Genomic DNA, 27,084 nt, shown 5'->3' with positions numbered 1-27,084 from the left:
AAAGTATTGATATGAATCTGCCGAACTATATAATTCAATATTGAATTGGAAAATATTATGACATTGAAATATAAGTAATAATTTTAAACACAATAATTGTATGGTTTTGAAGTGTAACAAAAAATGTATGCATATAAGTAAATTCAAAGCGCGTATTTTTTTGTTTTTTTTTAAGAAAAGATTTTTTTAAAGGCCACGTGGTCAGCCGTCGACCCCCCCCCCCCTCCCCCCCATGGCTTTTCATGGTTTTTTTCGGTCGGATTTCGGACCCCCTCCCCCCCCCTAAGGAGACCACGTGGTTTATGCACGACCCCTTTCTGATATACCATTATACAATCTGTCTGAAATTTGGCGTTAAATAGTGTAGTTTTACATCAGAACTGAGCTAAATTTCATAAGCGAGTTAAAATTTTCGTCTTTTCTATGTTATTTTACACGTAAAAAAATTAATGATGTAACACTTTTGCACGTCATTTACCATCCAAATTCAAATGCATTTTGATGTAAATTTGCAACAAATCATATGTAAAAACAAGATTTTACATGTGATTGAGGCGATAACATCGAATCTTGACTTTGCATCATGCCGGTTTAACGAGTCTTCCCCAAAATTTTGAGCCGATTTTGTCAAGGCAGTGTTGAGATATCGTGGCACCCGTTTTTTGAAACTGCTAACTGCAAATAGCTATATCTCGGCAACAACCATGATACAACCAAATGCCTTCAAATTTGTTTTGATAATAGATGAAAATGTGTATTTTAATGCCCTGATAACAGTTTTTTAAATAAAATTAAGTGTGTGCTCACATCAACCTCAGATTTTTTGTAGATTTACATGTATGTTACCCCTTAAAAGAGGAAAATTTATACTTCCAAAAATTAAAATCGCCGTTCATTTTCACTGTATTCGTTATACTACAACTTTATTAAGCATTTCACTGTTGCATGCAGCTCCTCGATAAGGTGCAGACAGTTGCATTTTTTTATGAAGCCGCTAACGGTACAATTTGCATTGTTCGTGTTAAATATTAAACTTTGCCAACTCACTCTCGATCCGTGAACCATGAACCTTGGTGGCCCGACTAAAAGGCCCTGAAAACTGTGCCCCTTTGGGGTGCATTGAAAAATCGAAAGCCCTTGCAGCCGGTAGCGGGCACCTTCCTGACTGTGGGAAAATTTTCACTTTTCATCCCACTTTGATCTGTGTCGTGTCGGTTTGTTTGTTCTTTGTTCCTTCTTTCAGTAGGTTACAGAGGTGTTTCGTTTTTTGTTGCCACCATTAACACGTGATGTGATGGCGTATGGCACTTTTTATGCCGCGTTTTTTTTTTTCTTGCTTGCCTTTTTTAAGTTACGGCTCATTGTTTGCATATTAACACTTTTTGCTTGGGAAGTGGAGTGATGTCTTGTTCTCGCTTTTTGTACTGATAATGGGATCGAGTTGAGATCTTAGCTTTTATTAAGCTGAGATATTTTAAACTAATAAGTAAAAAAAAATACACTTGAAAATACACTTCAAATTTTGCCACATCTGCCAAATTTTACTACTCCCTCATGACTCACGCCGTTTGACAGTCGATCAGGCGCTCTCCCCGTTTCGACATAAATTTCGCACGTCAACGCGCATTTTCACGAAAATTGCTTTCCCCCGCCAAAGTGCTCCAATTAGCCGTGCTCTGACAAGTAATTCGAGCCGGTCCATCTGACAGTTGGGAAACCAAAATGAGTGAAAAAGAAAAAAAAAATCACTTTTCTAGCCCGCGAGCGGTTACTATTGTTTAGTGTTTGTTTTAGATTTTTTACACGCACAAAATAAAGACCAAGCAAAAAACGTCTCACTCAGCGCCATCAAACCAATGATTGATGAGTGAACACATGTGTGCTGCGAGCTCATCCTCCCGAAAAAAGAACGCCCGTTGCGTGAGTTTGTTGCAAGAGTGAAGAACGGGGGCTATTTTCGGGGTTTGGGATGCTCTCAAATTCCGAGATTATGTTGCCTGCTGGAGAAGCATACTTGGGAAACACCTATTTGAGCTGATTTAAATTGAGTGAACTTGGAAAAAGTTGATCTGCCCGAGGGTGGCAGAGTTCAAATATTTGGATAAACTGTCTCATTTGTTGTCTCTTCTTTGAGCTTAAATAGGACTCCGGAGAGTTATTTTGGAGTGATAAATGATTGTCATCAGCTGATCTGGTGCAAATCGTTTGTACGACAAAGGGTCACGTGATTTATATTTGGTGTACTTGAAGGCCTGAAATTAATGTCTTAAAGTTGAGATTGTGAAGACCAATGACCAATGTGCCACTAATCTCAACATTGTTTTGGCCAAATCGGCTCAAAATTCTGGTGAAGCCTCGTTAAACCGGTCCCGTGTGCATGACGAAGCTTAAATTTAAATTTTCAAAAAGTTTAGGCCGTTGCAAATATTTTTCAAAGTTTATGTCGCAACCTCCCAAAGTCAGCCTGCATAATCAGGGGGCAAACAAATATTTTCGCTTCGCTAGGAGATGGTGATATTAGCGGATTGCAGGGGGCAAACAATTTTTTTTTTTCGAAAAACTTCAAAATTTCAATGAAATTTAAAGTTTAATCAACTTAAAACCAGTAAAAATGCTGTTCCTGCGTTTATAATCATATTTAGCATGTTTGAACTCCTTTGAAGCATTTTAAATTTTCATGAAATACCGTAAAGCGGGGAGATTTGATAGCCTTTGATAGGTTTGCGATTTTTCCGCAAAATGACGAATAGGGGAGATGGGGGTAAGATGGCCACCCTAAGGGAGAAGTCTCATAAAATTCACTCAATAGATTATTTTTATCTCAAATTAAGTACAATTTTCAAATGTGAAGAAAAAATGCTGTTTCAAAAATTTCATATTTTGGCTCAGTGAATTTCTTATTATTGCGACCACATTTTATAAAAAACTGTGAATTTTTACTACAAAACAAACACAATTTGATGCAAAATAATTCGTTTGTGTATTTCGATTAGCAAAAGTAAATCAAAATTATGTAAACAATATTAAATTAGCGATTTTTATTAAAAGTTTGATAGGATTTCATACTATTTAATGAGTTTTGCCATACCATCGTAAAGAATGTTGTCGAAATGGTAGTTAACAACATTTTGATTAAAAATTGATAGTTTTATTGAAAATGCTTTTCCTTATCTACAAATACGTCTAAATAGTCAAAAAACCGTCAAAAATATAACTCATACAAATAATAGTGTCATAAAGTGTTCAAAGTACCTCAAGAAGAACTTTTTATTAAATTTTGAAATTTTTTAAAGGTAAGTTAACTATAGTTAAGAAAATGTTGATGAAAGTCATTATTTTAATCTTCTCAAAGTGTCATGATTTTCTCAATGAACATGATTTTGAATCGGAAAACGGAATGCATTTTAGGATTCTTTGGACAATTTTCCACTAGGAGAATGTTAAATAAGTTTGTAAATAATAAATAATATGTGTTTTTGAAACACAATTAAAAAAAAATCTCCAAATTAATAGGCAATTTCAGTTGAGCAAATTTCATGAAAATGTACAAACTTGTGATTCGTGCTGCGAATATAAATCGATAATTTTATAAACAAAACCAGTTTCAACAAATTTCAAGCAAAATTCCGAATTTTAAGCAATTTTACCTAAAATGTATATGTATTTTGTTTAAAAAGCTTATTAACATAGCTAACTAAATATAAACATTGATTTTTTGCCTTCCTCACCTCAAGGCTATAAAATCACTCGAAAAATGAACTTCTTAAATACACCTTCTAGATATACCTTCACGTATACCTATCGACTCAGAATCAAATTCTGAACAAATGTCTGTGGGGATGTGTGTAGACACGATTTTTTTCCACACGATTATCTCAGAACTGGCTGAACCGATTTTGGCCGGATCCGCCTTATTCTGTTCGTTTTGGGGTCCCCTAAGACCCTATTAAATTTTATTTTGTTTAGTTAAGTAATTAAAAAGTTATGCCAAGAAAAAGATTTTTGTAGATACAAAAAAGGGTGAAATTTGAAATTCAATATGTCTTTATTGAACTTTCTTATAATAATTACATTTCTTTTACATGGATCAGTAGTGCGGTGCCTGTGTGGACGCTCAGTCCTGTTTTTTCGTGTTATTTTTCGTCTCTTTTATGTCGCTGTTCGAGTGCATGGGGTGATTGGTCATTATAATTAAATAATGGCATCAGTAGTGCGGTGCCTGTGTGGACGCTCAGTCCTGTTTTTTCGTGTTATTTTCCGTCTCTTTTATGTCGCTGTTCGAGTGCATGGGGTGATTGGTCATTATAATTAAATAATGGCATCAGTAGTGCGGTGCCTGTGTGGACGCTCAGTCCTGTTTTTTCGTGTTATTTTCCGTCTCTTTTATGTCGCTGTTCGAGTGCATGAGGTGATTGGTCATTATAATTAAATAATGGCATCAGTAGTGCGGTGCCTGTGTGGACGCTCAGTCCTGTTTTTTCGTGTTATTTTCCGTCTCTTTTGTGTCGCTGTTCGAGTGCATGGGGTGATTGGTCATTATAATTAAATAATGGCATCAGTAGTGCGGTGCCTGTGTGGACGCGCAGTCCTGTTTTTTTCGTGTTATTTTCCGTCTCTTTTGTGTCGCTGTTCGAGTGCATGGGGTGATTGGTCATTATAATTAAATAATGGCATCAGTAGTGCGGTGCCTGTGTGGACGCGCAGTCCTGTTTTTTTTCGTGTTATTTTCCGTCTCTTTTGTGTCGCTGTTCGAGTGCATGGGGTGATTGGTCATTATAATTAAATAATGGCATCAGTAGTGCGGTGCCTGTGTGGACGCGCAGTCCTGTTTTTTCGTGTTATTTTCCATCTCTTTTGTGTCGCTATTTGTGTACATGGGGTGATTGGATTTCTTCTGATTCGTGTTGTTTTCATCTCTTTTGTGTCGTTGTTTGTGTGCATGGGGTGATTGGTCTTCTTCTTCTTCTTTTTTCTTTATTTTTAGTTCGCGCGTTCGTTGGCCAATGAGTTTATTTTTGTTCTCTTTACATAGTTTTCGATAGAAACGATCCGAATTCTTTTTTTTTTCGAGACAAGCAAGTCGTATTGCTGGATTAAGTCCTTTCTATATCATCGATGATCGGAAGGCACGCCGACGAATATGTTTTAAGGCTTATGATATAAAATCATTTTAATGAATAAAGCCCTTCTTACATCACCGTTGATCGGAAGGCACGCCGACGAAGAATTTCTGGAGGATCGCGGTCGAATTAATACTATATTTAAAATTCTAGATAGCTATCTTTCGGATTCGATTGTGAGTAGCGGGACTTCGCGGTTACTATGCAACGTATTTTTTGGAGTCTTTTTATATTTTAAATTTATAAGTCCTTCTTTTATCATCGTTGATAGGAAGGCACGCCGCCGGTTAAGTTCGTTTAAGTTATTGTTTTAATTTCATTACAATCGGTTACGTGGTGTCCTGTTTTCTTTTCGTTTATATTCGTTGATCGTAATAATTTATTCCAACTGGCAGCTTTAGTATTAACTCATCTACTATTTTTGACATTTGCTCGCGTTATCTTAATTGTACCAACAGTAAAAATATACTGATAAGTCCAGCCCATAGCACTACCGCTCGGTTGGCACGCGTTCGATTAAAACAAACTTTTTAAATAATCAATTATTTATCTTTCCGCAGCCGGCTGCCTAAGATTTAAAATTTCAACCGATAAACAAAATGCTCATGGTCACATCACTGCCACTCGTGAATCCTGACCTCATACCCATCTACTAACCCCCTCAAAACTCATGTGATACTTTGTCGGAGAAGCAGTCGATTGGGCGGTCTCTATCACTCAAGTATCGGACTAACATTCCCATCCACTTCCCCGTGACCCTACCACTGGTCGTGGCCGGCGCCGGTATTGATCAGCATGATAGGGGCCTTTGAGAAGTTGCGAAGCGAGGAAAGATAGCACCCACTTATCTTCCACGGCTCGTGGATGTAACTTCTGGAGGTCCTGGTCAATAACGGAGTAGCAACTGCGGGTGGGCACCTATGCTTATGCTTATGCTTATAATTACATTTCTTTTACATGCTAAGTGGTATGGCCTAATGCTCTTCATCTTTTTCGGTTTATTATTAACTGATCACATTTATTTTATTTACTTCAAATTGTTTTACATTATTGCATTGAATCGAAAACATTTGGGGTAAAAAAAAAAGAAAAAAAAATAATAAAAAAAAAGTCAAAAAAAAATACTTTTACAAAAAAGGGTGATTTTTTGCAAAACCTCAAAAGGCCGGTTGCCATATTGCTTCAAATGAGAGTCTGCATGTTTTCTGGAAAAGTCTGTATCAAGTATATATTTTTTTCATAAACTTATTTTCGTTATTACTTTGTAAATGTGAGGAAGGCGCCACCCACCGAATGGTGGATTAAGAAACGTTTTTTTCTTAAAAACTATATCACTTACATTAGTGATGGTACATCTAACGTACACATAAAGTTTTAACATCTCCAATATGATTTTAATAAGAAAAACTATGGCTATCAAAGTCACCCCGGAATTAAAACTATGAATTTTTTCTTCCAAATGTTGATACCTTGGCTTGTATTGTATTTTTTTTGCATTTTTTTTGTATTTTCATAGTAATCTGAATAATTTTCATAAATATCTAAAATTTTATGACAATTCATATAAAATTCTGCTTTGATTGATACCCATATTGCATATTATGTAAATTTATGTTTATCCAGATTACCAAATGGATGGACCAATTGCGTAAAATCAAACTTTTTTCAGTAAAATCGCTATATCTCGCCAATAGTTCATTTTAGTTTGAGGTTCATATTGATTTTTTTGTAAAATTGTACGGGAAACACGATGGTGATAAAATTAAAAAAATAAAAATATAAGGAATTGGTCAAAACTGAATTTTAATACTTAAAACGTTAAAATATAATAAACGGAGGCACTTAAGGGTTAAATTTTATTTTCATAGAATTCCTTGGACAATTTTCTATTAAATGCAACCTCTAGAAAGTCTTTTGCTCAAATAGTTACAAAAAAGAGGGCGGTGCCAAAAATAGAGGGATGGTCCAATCAGCACCAGAGATTTCTGTTAACTATCGATAGGTGAACGTTCCCTCCAAGTTTGGTCCAAATCGGTGAAGGTCGAGTCCAAAAGTGTACTCAGTTGACATGGAATGACTTATAAAAAGATTGTGGTTTGCTGTTTAAATAAGTTATTTCTAAAAATGCTTCAAAAGCTTTAAATTAACAACTTTTTAAAAACTCGTGAATTGATGTTTTTGAAGGAACATAGAAATCTTATGTTTTTACGATCTTTGGTAGTTTTCACGATTTTTACAATTTCTGAATTGAGTTGATCGCGTTGTCGAAAGTTTAATTTCAAATGATTTTTTATTTATAACTATTTATCGACTTTTTAAAATGTTCTTTTGGACTGAACTGAAAAAAATTAATATTTTAAAATATATATATAAATTAAAGCAACTTTCAACTATTCAGAAACCATCTGAAGTCGTCATTTCGGTGATATCTAAAAATTGTAATCTAATGTTTTTGATAAAAAAAATTACCATAATTTCACATTTTTATGTATAAAACCGAATTCAGATCTTTTCTTTAAAACTGTCCCACTTCTGGTCCCACCATTAAAAGAACCGCCAATTATTCGCAGACCTCCCGGAAGCCACCTCTCTCGGCCGGCGCTCCGTCCTACTCATCCTTAATCGTTTAAATTGCCATAATTTTGAACCACACAATGAAAAGACTGAGAGTAGCGCGCTCCGACCTACCACCCAAATGGCCCACAACGAAGAACAACCACCAACTCATCCCTGCGGTTGCTCAGTATGCCGGTTCGCGTGTCTGTCATTCGGGGCTGGTAATAATTTTTATTGATCTTGACGGTCGCCGTCCCCTTCGTGGAGACGCCGACCTTCCTCCTCAAAATTAAACCAAAAAAAATCATCAGTCGATTCCATTCATGACCGCGCAGAACCACTTTGCAGATTGTACGAAATTTTTGGACCAACGCTCCGGACCGTATTTTTTCAACCATCCCGAAAAAAAAATGAGCGCTGACATATTTATATGATAATTTTATGGTTATTCCACCGACTACTGCCGGCCGCGGAGCGGACAAAGTCGCTCTTCACAGTCTCGTGTCGGAGTTCTTTTTTTTTCAGGGTAGCTGGTTTGAGAATGAAAACTTTTTTCTTCGCCGAGCCATTCAGCGATTTCGCTGCTCGTTTTCTTCCTGGAAGCCGGTGACAGCCGTGAACAATTTTGAGCGAGCGTAGACTCGACGGACGTGGATTGTCACACCAGCGCGCGCGGGGTAGCTCCTGGCTGCCAGAAGTGTCCACGTCCGTGTGAAAACGCGACTAACGAGGATTCACTGGGGCGGTAGGGGAGGTGGAGCAATTCTTGGTTTGGACCAAATTTTGAGGGTGTAGACTATGGAAATTTGGAGAGTGGAACACCTGAGGAAGGCCGGGTGAAACGTTGAGAAGTTTTGGAATTAAATAATTCGCGGTTGTGGAGACTTTGAAGATTTGGAGACTTTAGTTGCTAAAAAAAATCTGTTGATCTTGAAAACATTGGAGAGTTGTTGTAGATTATAGAGACTCAAGATTGGAGACTTTCAAAAAACCATTGATTGAAGTCATAGAGGTCTCGAGCTCTAACAACGGAGACTCATTATGTAGACTCAAGATTTCAACATATTCACACATTAGAAAAGTTTAATCGATTTGGAGACTTTAGATTGGAGACTTTTTGAAAATCAGCAACTATTCTTTTGTTCCTTTAGAGATTCAAAATGCTATGGAGACTTCACGAGCTTTGTAGACTCTTATGATATTGGTGGTTTTTACAATTCAGCCAGGTCTAGCGTCTTTTGCACTGAAATATAGTCTACGTAGACTAAAAAGTTTGTGTAGACTTCAGCAACCTTCGAGGAATTGACTTTGGAAGATCCCAAGCTTTAAACACGTTCAAATATTTAACACAATAAAAGATAAGTCAATGTGTAGACTTTAGGATGGAAACTTTCCCTAGAATCTACGACCATAATAGGATCATTTCCCCACGTTCCTCCAATTACTGCAGATGATTTATGACCTGCTGTCGAAACCCCAGCCTCAGCAGGTCGAACTAAACTGTAACAAATTTTGCGCTGCTCCACGTTCTCGCGCTGCATTTCTCAACCACTCGTCCCGAACAATCCGCGTCATAACAGCTCGACATTCCACGCTCGCGATGGTTTATGGATAACTTTTCGGCAAAGCCGGTCTTGATCTAGAACGCCGACATGTGGCCAAGTTGATTAGAGGGAGTCTGTGCGTGCGCGGGCGCGGATCCTCCGACTCATTCCGCGGGAATCTTGAGAAAAAAAGAGTTTAGCTGCCTAGTCATGATTGAGGTTCGACCACGAGATTGACAGTTCAGGGCCACGGCTGGCCGGCCGAGCTATCGACGGCAGTGGTTCCGCAAATTAACAGCTGTTGCGGACGTCAACGCGGATGGAATGTGGCGTGACGAAAGGGGGTGTTGGTCAGCGTAGACTTGTAGAACGAACTTTACGTTGGTTGGGTAGCTCTTCTGAAAGTATTACAACCTTCGTGAAGAGGTGCAGTGCGCGAAGGTGATCGAGTTGCACTTTGCTTGTGGTATTGAATTTCACACGGAAAACGGCCTGTTTGAAGATTGTGTAGACTTATGTAATATTTGAGTCGTTGGAGAGTCTAAGCCATTGAGGAGAGTGTGTAGATTTTTTCTTCCAATCTTAAAAACGTCAAAAAACGCAAAGTCTAAAAACTCTACAAAGTCTCCAAACTTTGTAGAGTTTAGAGACTTTGGATATTTTTACGTTTTCACGATGGTAATTTTTCCGTGTTTACGCAGATTAATTGCAGTTTTACGTGTGCCGCGCCTCTCGATTACAGCTCCCCTTCAAGATGATGCACTTCAGACTACCTCAACAACAGTCTTGAACTTAATGTGGCGCGCGCGCGTTCAGCGCGCCCAAGCACTGTTTACATCTGCCACTCTGCATCAAGTTGAGATGATTAATTCATTTTTTTTCTCTTTTCTTTCTCTCCCCTTCCAGGTAAGTGATCCAAGACGTCCTTGACTGCGAGGTTCATCACGTGACACCACACTCTTGAAGCCCTCTGGCGGTAAAGATTCTTTTCCCAGCGATAATCCTTCTTCAGCAAGCTCTGTAAGAAAAAAAGAGAGAGAGCACACTTTAATCCAACTTTTCATTATTGTGAACCTCAAAACAACGTCTTCGACGATGAGCCCGCGTCTGGTGAAGATTTGGATCTCCCTGAAGGTTTTTTTTTTCTTCCCCTTTGGAGGTGGTCAGAACCAAGAAGTGCGGCGGCGGCGGCGGTTGATTGTCACCTTAAGCACGCCGTATAAATCTTGGTACCCCGGGCTGCAAAGATTATGGGATGGGAGATCTTCCGATTTTTTTTCTTTTGCGATCTTTGCGGTTAAAATGAACAAAAGTTTGGCCCCGCAAAATTAACTTTTCAACAGTTTTAAGGCGAGTGTCGTTAGGAAAGATGGATGTTTTTAACGACGGCGGATTGGCCGCGGGATGAGGAAGGATCTTTTTAACTTGCGTTGAAGAGCGCTCAACGAATGATGAACCGTTTAAAAGTTTTGGTCGGTAACATCTGATAGCGAAATATTGTTCTTTTTTTGCTAAAGAAAAAAAATGTTTGGTATAAATTGTGACAAGTGAAAAAGCAAAAATGTTGTTATGTTGATACCAAATAAATTTTACAGATTTAAAAAAAAACTATGAGATTTCTTAGATTTTTTAAATTCAAAGGCTTTTTTTTTTTATTGTAAAATGCGTAGACTTTTATAAGTCTACACAATTGCAACAGTCACCAAAGTTTCGTTTTTGTTAAATGCATAGCATATACTTAGTTTGCAATCATTTCCTTGAAATCTTCAGATTTTACGGTGAAAAATATCTCTACAATGTGTAGACTTCTACAAAAAACCCAGAAACTCTCCAAATTCTCTCGCTTTTTAATATCATAGAATTATTAAAGATTTTTTTTTTTGAAAATCTTTGAGTTATTCCCGACGATGAGTATTTTTCCAGATTGTGTAGACTTTTAAAAGTCTACACTATTTTTAGAAATTGTGGCACAGCTATTTTTGGAAATTGGAATTTGGAAATGGTTGCCTTATTTTTTGAAAATTCTTGGTGTTTTTAATTAGTTTGAGGGATTTTAGGAGCGTTTGTAGATTTTGGAGAGTTTGAAAGTTGGTTGCAACGCTAAGCAACAAAAGTAGGTAACTGACCCAAAGACCGATATTGAACATCGTGGGGCTTTTATCGTGCCCAACTTGGGCTCTGCCCATAACACTACAACACAACACTCGTGCACAATTGAATGACCTCATTCACCAATTAAAACTGCTTGCTGCTGTCACAATCAACAGCTACTGCTACCATCCTCGCGACCAGCCCGTTAAGTTATTCTAGGCCACACTCTCGTCGGCCACCGGAAGACGGGCCGCGGCGTGATGGTATTTTCATATTTTCGTCGTTCCGTCCCGTTGTGTTTGTGTTATTTATCACTTCTCCAATATCCTCGAAATCAATTGTGCTGCTGCTCGACAAAGTCGAGAGCATCCCAAACACAATCAAACTGTTTGTTCCTGTCAATTTCGGGGGGACGCTCCAGAAAGTTATTTCCCCCCAAAAAACGGGAGATTTCAAAGTATCGATTTTTGTTTCCGCGACGGCGGAAGATCTTCCCGGAACGATTCCATCTCCGCAAAAAAAGGAAATAAAAACTTGGGAAGATGAAGAAAACAGCGACCGAGCGTGACAAATGGAACCACCAAGAAAATGGCCATGTCTTCAGACATCGCTTTGCACTTAGAAGACCCGAACGACCGACCTCTGGGCTCTTGGGGGCGCAGAAGATGGACGGCGGCGACGGTATGCAAAGTTGGTAGCCACAGTTTTCCCAGGAATCAAGCCAGTAGAACACAGTGGGGAAGTTGCACTTGACATCGAACTGCATCGCCAATGTAGATAGACGGGTCCAAATGGTTTGAACAAAGAAGCTCATTGATTTCGAAGATATCTTATTTGTAGAATTTCACGAAACAACTTTGTTTGAACTTCCCAAACCGATACGGCGATAACGGAATGCCCCACATAAAATTGTTGGCCTATAACTTTTCAGGTGTACGTCTTATCGCTTTGCAGTCTTCGAAAAAGTTGTTTTTTAGACCTCCAATAAGTTTCAACAACTTTTCGCCTTCCAAATATCACGAATTGTCCTTGAATTTGAACCAGTCTACCGGGCATCGTATTGATTTTTGTCGCTGTTCTACTAGCAGCCTGACATAGCAGTTGTGGACAGCATACAGCAACAGTAGTCCATGTTATCGAAATGAAAAATCTAATAAAAATCAACCCGGATGACTTGCCCGAAGGTCAGCCAGGATTTCCAGTTTGATTGGGCACCGCGAGCGCAGGGAAATAAATCGAGCTTTGTATTTGATTTTTTTTGTGTTATTCCATTATTATTTCTACAAAATCGGCCGATTTAGACTATTTTTATTTTTTTTTATTTGGCTCAAACTTTGTGGGGGCCTTCCCTATGACCAAAGAAGCTATTTTGTGTCATTGGTTCACCCATACAAGTCTCCATACAATTTTGGCAGCTGTCCATACAAAAATGGTACGTACATATTCAAACAGCTGTAACTTTTGAGTGAATTTTCTGATCAGTTTGGTGTCTTCGGCAAAGTTGTAGGTATTGTTGAGGACTATTATAGATTTTTTATCAACTTTTTTTCACAAAAACTCAATTTCCCAAACCATGGTCAAAAAATCTGCCGCCGAGTTATGATTTTTTGAAAAAAATAATGTTTTTGGAAAAAATCGAAATTTCATGCAACACAAATTTGAAGAAATTTTTAATGTAAAATTGAATTTCCAATCGAAAAGTACTTTACAGACTTTTTGATAAAAGGCTCTGTTTTCAAGATATAGCCATCGAAAGTTTGATTTTAGCGAAATATTTGCAGTTTTTCGATTTTTAAAAATAGTGACCATGACTGACCATTCCAAAAAATGCTCAGAAAATTTGCTATAAAATTGTCTAAGAGACATTGAAGATTGGACCTCTGGTTGCTGAGATACAGCGTCGAGGGGTAGCTCACTTCGCGTTAGAACAATAAAAAGCACAAAAAGTAGCTCGAAATTCACAAAAGCGACGATTTTTTTCACAACGCCACGAGAAGGCAACAAAAGGAAAGCTAACGCGCGTTAAGGCTCTTAAGGCGTGTTGCTTCTGCTCGAATGTGAGCAGAGATAAATCGATCTTGCAACTTTGCCTTGCCAGTTCGAGCAGTTTTTGCTCGGTTTTGGCAACACGGTGATTGTTGTGATTTTGTCAAGCAGTTTGGCTGTCAAAATTCTGAAAATAACAATCTCGCTAGAAAAACATTGAAATGTTCGATTATTTTTACTTGGACTTGACTTGTTCCAGTAGCAGCAGAAGAAGGATCAAAACGATCGTGTTTCTACTCGATGCCTATCCAGTGCGACCAAGTCGTGGATGCTGTGAAATGCGGAAGAAGAGTGGGTTCCAGAGGTTCCGCGCTGCAAATTTTTAAACGCGGCGCCAACAAGCTGCTGTTCGGGCTGAATCCACGCTCCGGCAAGGCCGACCACATGCTCAACAAAACGCGCTGTGTCACCTATAGCTCGTGGCTGCCGGAGAACGCGATTCGGAAACCTACCCGCGATCATGCGCCAGCCAAACTTAAACCAGCAGGTCTTAGGACTGTTTACTCAGAACAAGCGGATTACGAACGAGATCCGGCAGGGATTCGTGGAGTGTTTGGAGAGTGAGCGGGTTAGCGAGTTCCAGCAGCAGGAGGACGAGCTGAACGAGCTGAGCTGGACAAGGAACTCCAGTTGACGTACCTGCAAACAGGCAAGTCGCCCACGAACGCCTTATCGAGAACGCGTACGGCCTGTTCTACTCCCTGTGCTACAATAGTCGAATAGCAGCTGCAACGACATCATGTGCCGTTATATCCAAGGTCTACCCTTTGAGGACGTCGCCAGCCCACACGTGCAGGACCAGATGACGGGCTTGCTGAAGTCGTGATCGAGTTGAAGCTAACCTCCGACAAGAGTTTCGCAGTTTGGGAATCGGTGTAAAATTTTGCTGGGGGTGGTGCGAGCCCGACAGTCAGCAGCAGGAACATGAGCAAACGATCGACGAGATGTCCAATCACCACTACAGTACGACCCTCTCTGGCTGGGAGGCAACACTTATACACAATCATAAACTGTTAACTCGGGATTCCAATCATCTTGCAGAAAATGGAATAAAAATTTAACGGGTTGGGGTTATTGGGTAGTGTTTTATTAGATTTACATATTTAAAAAGAAGAGACGAGTCGATCAACACCTTAGCGAAATCGACTTCAAAAAGCCTACCTGTTGTGGAAGGGGTTGGCTCATTTAATTCATCCCCCACTAACGGTCACTGGCGTTAAAGAAATAATCCCTTTTCCAAGAATCCTCCCAGCTGCAGATTATCTCCGTTGGACATCACCCGCTGTTGCAGTTTAAGCTGCAGTTCTTGGGTTCGAATTGTTGACCATGAATATACCGGTGTTGGCTAAGAATTTAAGGAGCGGCACTGGTCGTCATTGATGCAATCAGTTCCGTAATTAACCTCGGAAAGTTGTTTTGCTGCAGTGGACACGAACCCGGACAATCCGCCACCGGACCAGTGTATTTCTGGTGCTGTTTTTTTTCTGATTTCTTAGTTTTTTTTCCTTTTGCGCGATCATTGATTTCTGCCATTCATTGTGTTAAAAAACAGATTCAAAACCGGTATCATTATTTATTTTTTTAAATTGTTTGTACAAAAAAAATATAAGTTGCGATCTCCTGGGCGTTTCACCTGGAACCCATCCGTTTCCTTGGTGGATGAGTGCCACTCGACCAGATGATTGTCTGGCCGGTATTAACAAATCCTAGAAAATTTGCGATTGATCTTGTTCGAATCTGACTTGTTGTCCTCCAGCAGACGTCCCTCGACCTGGAGTTCCCACGAAGCAACGGAACTCTCACCACCAAGGTCGGCTAAACCGGCCACTTCCGTTTCATTGCTTGGAATAAAGGTGTTTTAAATGAAGATTTGCAACTTGCGCTTTTGCTTCATTGAACGCTTCAAGGCTTCCTGGATGTCCACTGGACATTGTCCAGTCGCTTGCACATATTGGTTGCGTCGAGCTTACGCTCCAACGCCAGCAAGTCCCTGTAGGCTTGCGATTCCGGAACAGATCGTGCACCTTTTTCTTCATCTTGATTGGATATTCACTCTTCGACGGATGATGACAACTTCGATTGTCTGCCGGACGCTTGTCCCTCCGGAGGCGTTGCTCGGCATCGGCATATTAACGGGCGGTCCACCCTGGATCTCGACCGGCTGCATCGGCCGCTAGTGCATCGGTACACCGGGACCGCCCTGAGGCGGTGGTGAAAGTCCACCCGGTTCAGGCCGTTCAGCATTTGCGCAATCTGGGTGCTGTTCTGGAGCACGGCTCGAGCAGCTTGCGCCAGGTGATTCGACGACGTGTACCGTCGGAGGGTCTGTCCGAAGGCGGAAACCGCCGATAGCTTAATCTTGACGATCTCTTAGGAGCAACCGCTAATTGCCGACGAGAGCCCTTTCTCGAGATTTTTGGCAAAGTTGCGAATGGCTTGCGACAATTCGGTCGGGATTTGACGTAGCACGCTTCATGCTTCAGGCTGATTTTCTCTCCTGCCACTGGATTTGAATATTAACAGGTACTTCTCCGGTTTGGCCACCGGTAGCCGCGTAAAACCGTTTTCTCTGCGGCACAGGTTCCTTTGATCAACAAAGGTGAACGCGGTGAAAAAATCAAAACAAACTGCTCGAATGATTTGACAACGAGATCTGTCATTTGCTGTTGACAGTTCTCGTTGTCAAAAATTCGAGCAGACTGAGCTGCGAATGCAAGAAAAGGCAACAGAAAAGGCGAGCTAACGCGCGTTAAAGCAAGAAAAGGTCAGATAGGGTTGGATAAGGTGAAATAAAGAGGAGCGAACGCCGATTTTTTAAAAAAAAGGATTATCAACGCTCGACCAAGGCGGAAGTGAACCACCCCTCGTACAGCGTCTTAAACAAAAAAAAAAAAAAAAAACAGCCCACCAATTTCTGATGTCGATATCTCTGCAACTAATGGTCCGATTTTCAATGTTAATACATGAAACATTCGTGAAATTTTCCGATCTTTTCGAAAAAAGTATTTTGAAAACATTTAAATCATTTTCACTTACATTTTAAAAGGGCAAAACATTGAACATGACGCCCATTTCATAACTCGGCGGCAGATTTTTGGACCATGTTTCTCTATGGCTCAAAAGTTGCTGGTTTTTGTCCCCTAAAACATGTCAAAAAATCTCGAAAATCAAAACAATACGTATTTTGGGAAATTGAGTTTTTGTGAAAAAAAATTTAATTAAAAAATCGGCATTTTTTTTTTCGTGTACCTATTTTTTCTCAATAGTCCTTAACAATACCTAAAACTTTGCCGAAGACACCAAATTGATCAGTAAATTCATTCAAAAGCTACAGATATTCGAATATTTACGTACCATTTTTGTATGGACAGCTGCCAAAATTGTATGGAGATTTGTATGGGTGACTAATGACACAAAATAGCTTCTTTGGTCATAGGGAAGGTCCCCACAAAGTTTGAGCCAAATCAAAAAATACAAATAAAATCCATTTCCGGTTTTGGTAGAGAATTGTTCATCATCTATTTATGAAGAGAACTGAAAGGAAAGGAGGAAAAGATATTTGATTTTTTTGATGAGGAAAATATATTGAGATCTGGTTACCCTGTTAAAATTTAGGAACACTCAAGTAAAAGTCGAATAACACTTCCAAATGTTTAAAATTTTGTTGAAAATCACTTACTTTCATAGTTGTCCAAACGAACGTTAGTTAGGTAGTTGAAAATGTTTTCTATTAGTCATATAGTTCAGTTATTTGTCAGCACTGTTTTAAGTCGTAAGCACTTTTGACGAAAATATACTATTTGCCAAGATCAAGACTCTTGTTTGATAGTATAATTATAATGTCTTCCATTTGTCTTTAAATATTTTCCGATCTTCAGATCTGGCAACACTGTTCAGGCTCTCCACAATTTAAAATTTCTCCAATAACCTTTTTTTTACAACTCATAAAAGTGTTGCACTGGCAAAAAACATTAAATTGAAAAAATAACAAAATGCCTAATATTGGCTCATTGGACAAATGCACTGCAAGAGAAGCACAAAACAATAAATGTAAAGTTTTTTAGTTTTACATTACAAGTTCAAAGTGACCTCTGGAATACGGGAAAAATCGAATTGAAATTATCCAATAGAATGTTCAAAAAATTTATTATTTTATTCAAAAATGTATAAATATTTATGCTCTGGCAAAAGTACCATATGTCACGAGCACTTATTCAAAACTTATTTTTTAACTGTTTGTAACTGTTTGTATCATTTTCCTGTCTTTTTTGAAATATTACGATCTTCTAAGATCTAAAATTTGGCAACCCAGTCAAAAGGTATTGATACTTAATTGGATTGTAGTTAATTTGAAGATAACTGTCGCAAACGTTATTTCTAAATAACTGTCAGAACCGTCTTTCCACGCAGCATTAGAAAGATATTATTTTGGAAAGATTGATTAGGATTGATGATCTGGCAACCTTGTTAAGAGATATTGGTACTTGAATAAGGTTTTGACAAATTTTCAAGACTTGAGAATGCAAGTTTTTGTAGAAACGATTTGCAGAATTGTTGTCCTGTACATTGTTGGATAGGTTTTAGAAACTTTAGAATGATTTACAAAAAATCGTAGATTTGGAAACCTTGTAAAAAGGTATTGATATTTAGATATTTAGAAATGATTGTTTAAGATAGATGAACTGGCAACCTTGCCAAGAGATTTTGTGACTAAAAGTTGAGAATTTTCGTTTGAAATAAAAAAAGTAACAACTTTTACAAGCGTCATTAAGTTTATCATTAAAAACTTGTTCAAAATATCTTTCTTACGACAAGTTAAGATCGGAAATCTGGCAGCTCTGTTAAAAAATATTGTTATTCAATTGTAATGCTAGTATTTTTTGTAGAAAATATTTCCGGAATCGTTTTTGCACATTGTTACAAAGTTTTTGAAGCCCTTTTTAGTAATTTGTAAAGATTTAATTTCTGACAACCCTCCCACTAACATTAAAACACTCTTAGCTTTAATCAATTACAAAAGCCGACTCGGTTCTAACCAGGTCCCAGCACCGAAAAGGACCTAATAAAAATAATTTTATGAAAAACGACCTTTTAAGAACCGATTTTTTTTTCAATATTGGAATGGTTTTTGTCGTCAGTCGAAAATTGAAATACCTTTCAAACAATCATGAATATTGAAGATCTGTCAACCAAGTCAATAGATTATATTGCCAAACTTTGGCAAGCTTGTACAATCTCAACGAAACTTTTTTTTGACATTCTGCACCAACGATTCTAAAAAAATTTGTTGAGTACATTTGAAATGCATGAACGCGTCCCCTAAGCAAATTAATCCTTGAACCGTTAAAAAACCACAACTCTGGTGTCAAAATCCCACCATGTACGCGACCTGTGCGGAGGAAACCCCTTTTATGAGATTTTAAAAATGTAACACAATGTAATAACGAGTATTCCTGATGGCGCGCTATAACTTTATACCACCTCGTTCATTTTTTGTTCCTGCGACGAATCCTATCGGGGGTACTGATCACCACATACCTCCCCCCCTTCCCATTCAGACTTAGAGTTTATATCGCGCGACTATGAATGAAACCAACCAGCTGCGGGGCGGTTTATATTCAAAAGCTCGAACATCATTTTATCACCCGGAGAACACACACTCTCGACGGCAACTGCGAACTGATTGTTGAATCGTCGTGTCGGAATAGTCGGGAAACCTTGTGGGAATTCTACGTAAATCGGCGGAGGCTCACCAGGATACACCCGCGCACTGAAAGCTCTGCGGTGAATGGAGTGCGAGATTCCATAGAAAATGAAATGAACGAACGAACGAAAAAAATAGTCAAGTCTGCATATTCTGCACGAGCCCAAGTGACGTACTGGTTTCATTAAATTTCAATCACCATTTACGTTGGGGTTAGAGAGAGAGGGCTTTGGGTCGAATTTAACTGGGGCAAATTGATGGCGGTGAGCTTTTGGGAAAGGATCAGGAAAGGGCTCACCTCGTGAATACTAGATTAGATTTTGGCAAGTGTTTGAGATTAATTTTGGTGGAATCTAGGTTTGGAAATCTAACTTTCACTAAAGTTCTATTTAATTTTAATTTAAACCAAAATTATAACTTTCTCACGTTTGCGACAGTCACCTGTAGTTCCACATTACAGCCAACTCAGCAACATAGTCAAGTGAAAACATCCCACTCATTTCGGTTATTCATACCGCGACATTCATGATCTTGATACCATTTCTGTTTCGCCGTTTACCCCGATCAGGTGTCGTTGTACAGCTCAAAACAAGTCAACAATGTAAAACTAGACGAAAAAATGGTCATCAATTGTGTGATCCAAATCTCAAAACCCCTAAAACAAGTGGGTGCTGCACTTGAGACCGAACAAAATTAACACTGTTATTACAAACAAACAAACAAGATTGTTCATTGTTTACCTTTGCAGACTGAGGTGAGTCGTGTTTTCAGAGCTCTGGTTTCGATGCTCGTGGGTGTTTGAGAGTTTGACCCAACTCGAGATTCTTGTCACCTTGTTGAGGGGTGCCACCATCGTAGACGTTGCACTGTGGGATTTTTGGTATTTTTGAGTCGTCAAAATAGTTAGGACTGATTTCATTTATTGCCATTGTTGTTTTGTTGAGGCAAAGAGATTTTTATGCAAAGAGCTACGGTTCGAATCTCGGTGAACTTTTCTTAGTGTGAAGTTATGTCAAATACTTAAATTTTTCCCAACCTTAAATGTTTGTACTATCAAATCGCCTACCAGTCACGGTCCGCTTGAAGCGCCGGCGCTGATGTCCCGGGAACACGTGTAGGTTAGGTGTCATGTTTGGGGGTGGTGGCGGAAAGTCGCGTCTCGTTACGCTCTTTGGCCGTTCCCAGCGTAGTAAATCAACCGTCGGTGAGGTGGACTCAGTGTGTAGAATGCGTTGACAAAATTGCGTGCGTGTTTGGCGATAAATCATCGGGCGCGAACTTAATTTCTCAGGGTAGTCGGGCCACGTTTATATCTCAACGAATTTATACCAGCTGGTATACGCACGAGTGCGCAAGTTTGGCAAAACAGTCAAACTGGGGCACTTTTAGGTAAATGTTTGCCCAAAGGATCAATCCGGGGGTACGCAAATTACAGTGGAAATGAAACGGCCGACCTGGTGCAAAACTCCGAAACCGGGATCAAACAATTAAAATCGACAAATAAATATAAATTAAAATGCCACCCCTGCCGGGAGCTTCACCGGGAGCACCAACACTGCCAACGCACACACCTACACACTCAATTTAAAATTTAAATTACACAAACACCACCGTCGTCGACGAACCGCCGGGAAAATGTTTTCCCCGGAATGCACGACGGGTGCAGGTTTTGCGGGTATTACGAGGACCCGGGCCAGAAATATGCCTAGGTATTGTTTCTGGGTTTGATAACATGTTTACCACCTTCCAGCGGTGCTGGTGCGCTGCTGGAACTCGTAACCTGAATTTCCATGGAAACCCGTGGAGTTCGGAACCAGCGAGCGTGGGGTCGTTTGGGGTAAAATTGGCAAATCTGAACAAAATTTAGTGACTTCAACGAGAGCTAACGAGTTGTCACTAATACATCTTTCAAATTGACGCGTCGTAGCTATTTTTTTTTTTTTTTTTTTTTTAAATTTATATTTATTTAAATTTCTTTTCCATGTACATTCATTCAGTTAAAATATTATTGAGTGTCCAATCACAAACGATGACTTTTCACCTCAATTTTAAATACTAGCAACTTTCATTTATTCATGAAATATTGTAGCTTTCGCTATTCAGTGATTTCAAATGTAGGAGGTCCTACATGTACAAAAGGGAAAAGGGATACCTTAAAACTAACTTATAAACTATATAAAGAGCGGATCAATGCAGCTGAAGACTGCAATGATTTTTGTCGAAATGCATCAATTATCTTATTGGACATAATATCCAAAGTGTCAACTTCGGCTAATTGATGAAGTTCACTGGTGCTGAACCAGGGAGGAAGTTTCAGAATCATTTTCAGAATTTTGTTCTGAATCCTCTGAAGTTTTTTCTTCCTGGTTAAGCAACAGCTTGTCCAGATCGGCACAGCATAAAGCATGGCAGGTCTGAAAATTTGTTTATAAATTAACAGTTTATTCTTGAGACAAAGTCTAGAATTCCTGTTTATAAGTGGATACAAACATTTAATATATTTGTTACATTTAACCTGGATACTTTCAATGTGATCCTTGTAAGTAAGGTTTTTGTCAAAACCAAGTCCAAGATATTTCACTTGATCCTCCCACTTTAAATTTACCTCATTCATCTTTATAATGTGATGACTTTTTGGTTTAAGAAAATCAGCCCTTGGTTTGTGAGGGAAAATAATAAGTTGAGTTTTTGCAGCATTTGGAGTAATTTTCCATTCTTTCAAATAAGAATTGAAAATATCCAAGCTTTTTTGTAATCTTCTTGTGATGACACGAAGGCTTCTGCCTTTGGCGGAGATGCTTGTGTCATCAGCAAAAAGTGATTTCTGACATCCTGGGGGCAAATCAGGCAAGTCAGAAGTAAAAATATTGTATAAAATTGGACCCAAAATGCTTCCTTGAGGGACGCCAGCACGTACAGGTAGTTGATCAGATTTGCTATTCTGATAACATACCTGCAGAGTACGATCCGTCAAATAATTTTGAATAATTTTCACGATATAAATCGGAAAATTAAACCTTTTCAATTTCGCAATCAAACCTTTATGCCAAACACTGTCAAATGCTTTTTCTATGTCTAGAAGAGCAGCGCCAGTAGAATAGCCCTCAGATTTGTTGCTTCGAATTAAATTTGAAACTCTCAACAACTGATGAGTAGTGGAATGCCCAAGGCGAAATCCAAACTGCTCATCAGCGAAAATTGAATTTTCATTAATGTGCGTCATCATTCTATTGAGAATTATTCTTTCGAATAATTTACTAATAGATGAAAGCAAACTAATGGGCCGATAGCTTGAGGCTTCAGCAGGATTTTTATCCGGTTTCAAAATCGGAATTACTTTGGCATTTTTCCAACTACTGGGAAAATATGCCAAATCAAAACATTTGTTGAAAATTTTGACCAAGCAACTTAAAGTTGCTTCTGGTAATTTTTTAATTAAAATGTAAAAAATGCCATCCTCACCAGGGGCTTTCATATTTTTAAATTTTTTGATAATAGATTTTATTTCATTCAGATCCGTATTAAAAACTTCATCTGATGAAAATTCTTGTTCAACAATATTCTGAAATTCTATTGAAATTTGATTTTCAATAGGACTCAAAACATTCAAGTTGAAATTATGAGCACTCTCAAACTGCTGAGCAAGTTTTTGAGCTTTTTCCCCATTAGTTAATAGAATATTATCACCATCTTTTAAAGAAGGGATGGGTTTTTGAGGTTTCTTAAGAACCTTTGAAAGTTTCCAAAAAGGTTTGGAATAAGGTTTAATTTGTTCGACATCTCTTGCGAACTTTTCATTTCGCAGGAGAGTGAATCTGTGGTCAATAACCTTTTGCAAATCTTTTTGAATTCGCTTCAGTGCAGGATCACGAGAACGTTGATACTGTCTTCGGCGAACATTTTTCAGACGAATCAAAAGCTGAAGATCGTCATCAATAATGGGAGAATCAAATTTGACTTGGACTTTAGGAATAGCAATATTCCTAGCATCCAAAATTGCATTAGTTAAAGATTCCAAGGCTGAATCAATATCAGCTTTGGTTTCTAAAACAAAATCATGATTTAAATTATTCTCAATATGATGCTGATACCTGTCCCAATTAGCTTTGTGGTAATTAAACACAGAACTATTGGGTCTGGTAACTGCTTCATGAGAAAGTGAAAAAGTTACTGGAAGATGATCAGAATCAAAATCAGCATGAGTCACTAAAGGACCACAATACTGACTTTGATTTGTCAAAACCAAATCAATTGTTGATGGATTTCTAACAGAAGAAAAGCAAGTTGGCCCATTCGGGTATAAAACCGAATAAAGACCAGAAGTGCAATCTCTGAACAGAATTTTACCATTGGAATTTACTTTTGAATTATTCCAAGATTGGTGTTTGGCATTAAAATCACCGATAATCAAAAATCGAGATCTATGCCGAGTAAGTTTATTCAAATCCCCTTTGAAATAATTTTTATTTTCCCCAGTGCATTGGAATGGCAAATATGCAGCTGCAATCATAATTTTCCCAAAAGAAGTTTCAAGTTCAATGCCCAAACTTTCAATAACTTTTAACTTAAAGTCACGTAACGTGCTATAAGTCATACTACGGTGGATAACTATTGCAACTCCACCGCCATTTCGATTCATTCGGTTATTAGTTATAACTTTATAATCTGGATCACTTTTCAAATAAGTGCCAGTTTTTAAAAATGTTTCGGTTATAACAGCAACATGCACGTTATGAACTCGTAAAAAGTTGAAAAATTCATTTTCTTTCGCTTTTAAAGAGCGAGCATTAAAATTCATAATATTGATGGAATTACTTAGATCCATGATTAAACTTCAGGGTAAGAACAACATCATTCGCAAATTTTAATCCAATCTGGATTGCTTCCATCATGGATGTAGCATTACTCATTGTTTGAATCAAACCAAACAGTGAGTTTTGCAAAAAAGTCATTTTTTCAAACGTAACATCGCCGAGATCAGAAGATCCCAAAGCGTTGCCAGCAGAAACATTTTCAAATGAGATTTGAGGTACCTGCCCAATTTCAGAAAGATTGGTAGAGGATTTAAAATTCGTGGATGAACCCGAAACGACGTTAGCATAAGAAATGCCATTGTTGTTACCTGACTTTTCCACGGTAGGGGTATTTCTAGAATTGTTCGAGTGAGACAGCACGAACGTTTGATTTAAAGATGCAGGTACAACCTGACTTTGAGAAAATTTCGGTTTGGATTTCGGCTGATGCTTAGCACGAGAATCCAAAACCTTTTTTCTGATGGGGCAATCCCAAAAATTTGATTTGTGATTTCCACCACAATTTGCACATTTAAATTGGGTTACTTCTTTCACGGGACAATTGTCCTTGTCGTGAGAAGAATCCCCGCAAACCATGCATTTTGGAACCATGGCGCAATGATCAGTACCGTGACCGAATGCCTGGCAACGCCGGCACTGGGTCAGATTCTGGCCATTACCGCCATGTTTCTTAAAATGCTCCCACTTTACCCGTACATGGAACAAAAACTGAACTTTGTCCAAAAGTTTCAAATTGTTGATTTCATTTCTGTTGAAATGAATCAGATAAAATTGTGAAGTCAAACCAAAGCGAGAAATATTCCCGTTTGATTTTTTCTTCATTGGTATTAACTTGGGATGGGGCAAAGCCAAGCAACACCTTAAGTTCGTTTTTGATCTCATCCACCGACAAGTCGTTGGAGAGACCTTTCAAGACCGCCTTGAATGGCCGAGCATTCTTGGTCTCATACGTGTAGAAATTGTGTTTGTGGTTTTTCAAATAACCAACAAAAGTTTGGTGATCTTGTAAAGATTCCGTCAACAAGCGACATTCTCCTCTTCGACCAAGCTGGAACGAAACTTTCAAATTGCAAGTTTCCTTGCAATTCTTCAGTTGCGTTCGAAAGCTGGCCAAATCGGAGACGGAAGTCACAACAATTGGTGGAGCCTTTACTCGTTTCTCGACGGCAGAAGGCTCAGTACGAGGAGAAGGTTCCTTGTCATCAGTTTCGGATAAAACACCGAAACTGTTTGTCAATGGAATTGGAGGATTGACCTCACATTCAGAATCAGAATCAGACCTCAGAAGAGGCTGTTTTCTTTTTCTGTTTCCGTTAGCCGGTTTAGCGTTCAAACGCTTCACCGACGTAACGACCAAATCTTCAGAAGATTTGCGTTTACCTTTGTTTTGACGCATTTTGCAAGCAAAGTTCTCTTAAAAAGATGGCTTCGTTTGTAAAATACAACAAAATTTCAGGCGGGGTTAGTCTTGAAAAGACTGTTTAGAATTTTGGAAAATAACTCAGGTAGTCTTTAAAAAGACTGTGAATTTTGTTTTGAAATAACTCTGAGCTTAGGTAGTAAAAAATACCGCAGCTCTAGTGTCCGTTCACCACGAAGGTTCGCAAGACACTGACGCGTCGTAGCTAGAAAGCTCAGTTCACCCCAATAACCCGAATAAAATAGTTGTTGGAAATATCGGGAAAAGTTTGTTAAGCCCCTGGTTCAGAACCCGGGACGCAACATGTTCTGCTCGATAGTGGTCGGGCCCGTACCTGTGGCGATGACAGTGGAACATTTACGCAAAAACGCCAAACCAAAATAATCGAGGAATAACGGAAATGGTTTTTCCCCATTATTCGATGAGTGAGAAACGCCGGGGTGAAATTTAATCATGTGATCATTAAATTTGAATATTTAATGCGGTAATGCTTAGCGTTGGTGAATGCAAAAAAAAAGTTCAGAAAAGGATGTTTAAAAAAAAATTGACAGCCGGATTAGATTAAAAGTTTTGGTTTAATCTGGTTGTTTATGTATGCATGTATGTATCAGAATGCTAAAAGCTTTTACCATATCCCATTGATTTTGGGAAGATAAGTACATATTCAGTAAGTGGTGGAAATTTTGAAATCTAAATTAGGCTGGTAAAAATATTTTTTTAAAGGTTTTTTTTTTGTCTAAATTGGGCCAAAAAATTAGGGGCAAATATTTTTTTTCGCAAAACTTCAAAATTTCAATGGAAATTTAAGTGCAATCAGCTAAAATAAATTTAAAATGCACTCCCCTGCGCTTAAAATCATTTTTAAGGATGTTTTGTTTGTTTAAAAATCTTTTTTTTTTTTTTGTAAATTATCGATGTACAATACCGCAAAACTTTTTTTCTTCGTTAAAATTTTTGTTTTCGTAATGATTGCAAAACTACTAGTTTAAAATGCCTTTCAAAACACTTTTTTCATTAAAATGCTGTGACTATGGCTTTATTGGAGCGTTTGGTACGGTATGTCCACGCATCCCTCCTCCCCTGTAAAAAAAAGTAAATCTTTCCCAGTTTCTGAGGGGAACACCCTTGAAGAGTATCGGGGCCGGCATTTACAAAGCGGATTCAGTGGCAGTTTCATTCTCAACTTAATGTTAACATGTTAAGGTTAATGTTAACATTCCATAGTGTCGTGATATGGTCCAGTTTGTGACGATACACTACCTTCCCTTTACTAAGCAATCGATTCCAGAAGGGAAAAGATCACCAGTGGTGTTGGTCCGAGCCGGGATTTGAACCCCGATCTACCGCTTACGAGGCGGAAGCGTTACCACTGGGCTACGTGGCTCCTCCCCTGTAGATTCTCGAAATGTGATCCGTTCACAGAATCCTCCCTGCGGTAAACGCAACGCAGTAGGGCTGGCCGCCTTAATTTTTTTACTACATTTTCGGGTGTTCTCGGATGTAAAAAAAAGCAAAGCAATCCACTTTAATGTAAATGGACCGACGTTTTACTTCCCCATCCGATAGAAGGCCAGGAGGATAATGCGGGAATCCAACCCGCGCCCCATAGCAGCTAAGGGACCGCTAACCACCGTGCCATCAGGTTCTCGGATGTATGGCAATTATTAATAATGACAAGAAAAGTGCTTGGGGCGTTATCTAATCACAAGACTTTCCAGCATGCTTTCATCGGACTGGCTGCGCCAGTCTTAGATTAGATTAGATCAAATGCTGAGACTTTAAAAAGTAT

The 27,084-nt window shown here is 38.7% G+C and overlaps 1 protein-coding gene across 18 annotated transcripts in view; it reads left to right on the top strand.

Annotated features, from left to right (window-relative positions):
- Positions 1-27,084, top strand: part of LOC120418446 (heterogeneous nuclear ribonucleoprotein L) — a 354,926-nt gene that overhangs the window by 181,238 nt on the left and 146,604 nt on the right. The window lies entirely within an intron of this gene.

This window comes from Culex pipiens, chromosome 2 (genome assembly GCF_016801865.2).
Source record: "Culex pipiens pallens isolate TS chromosome 2, TS_CPP_V2, whole genome shotgun sequence".
NCBI lineage: Eukaryota > Metazoa > Arthropoda > Insecta > Diptera > Culicidae > Culex > Culex pipiens.
Note: the sequence above shows the minus strand (reverse complement) of the source record. Positions and strands in the feature narration are given on the sequence as shown.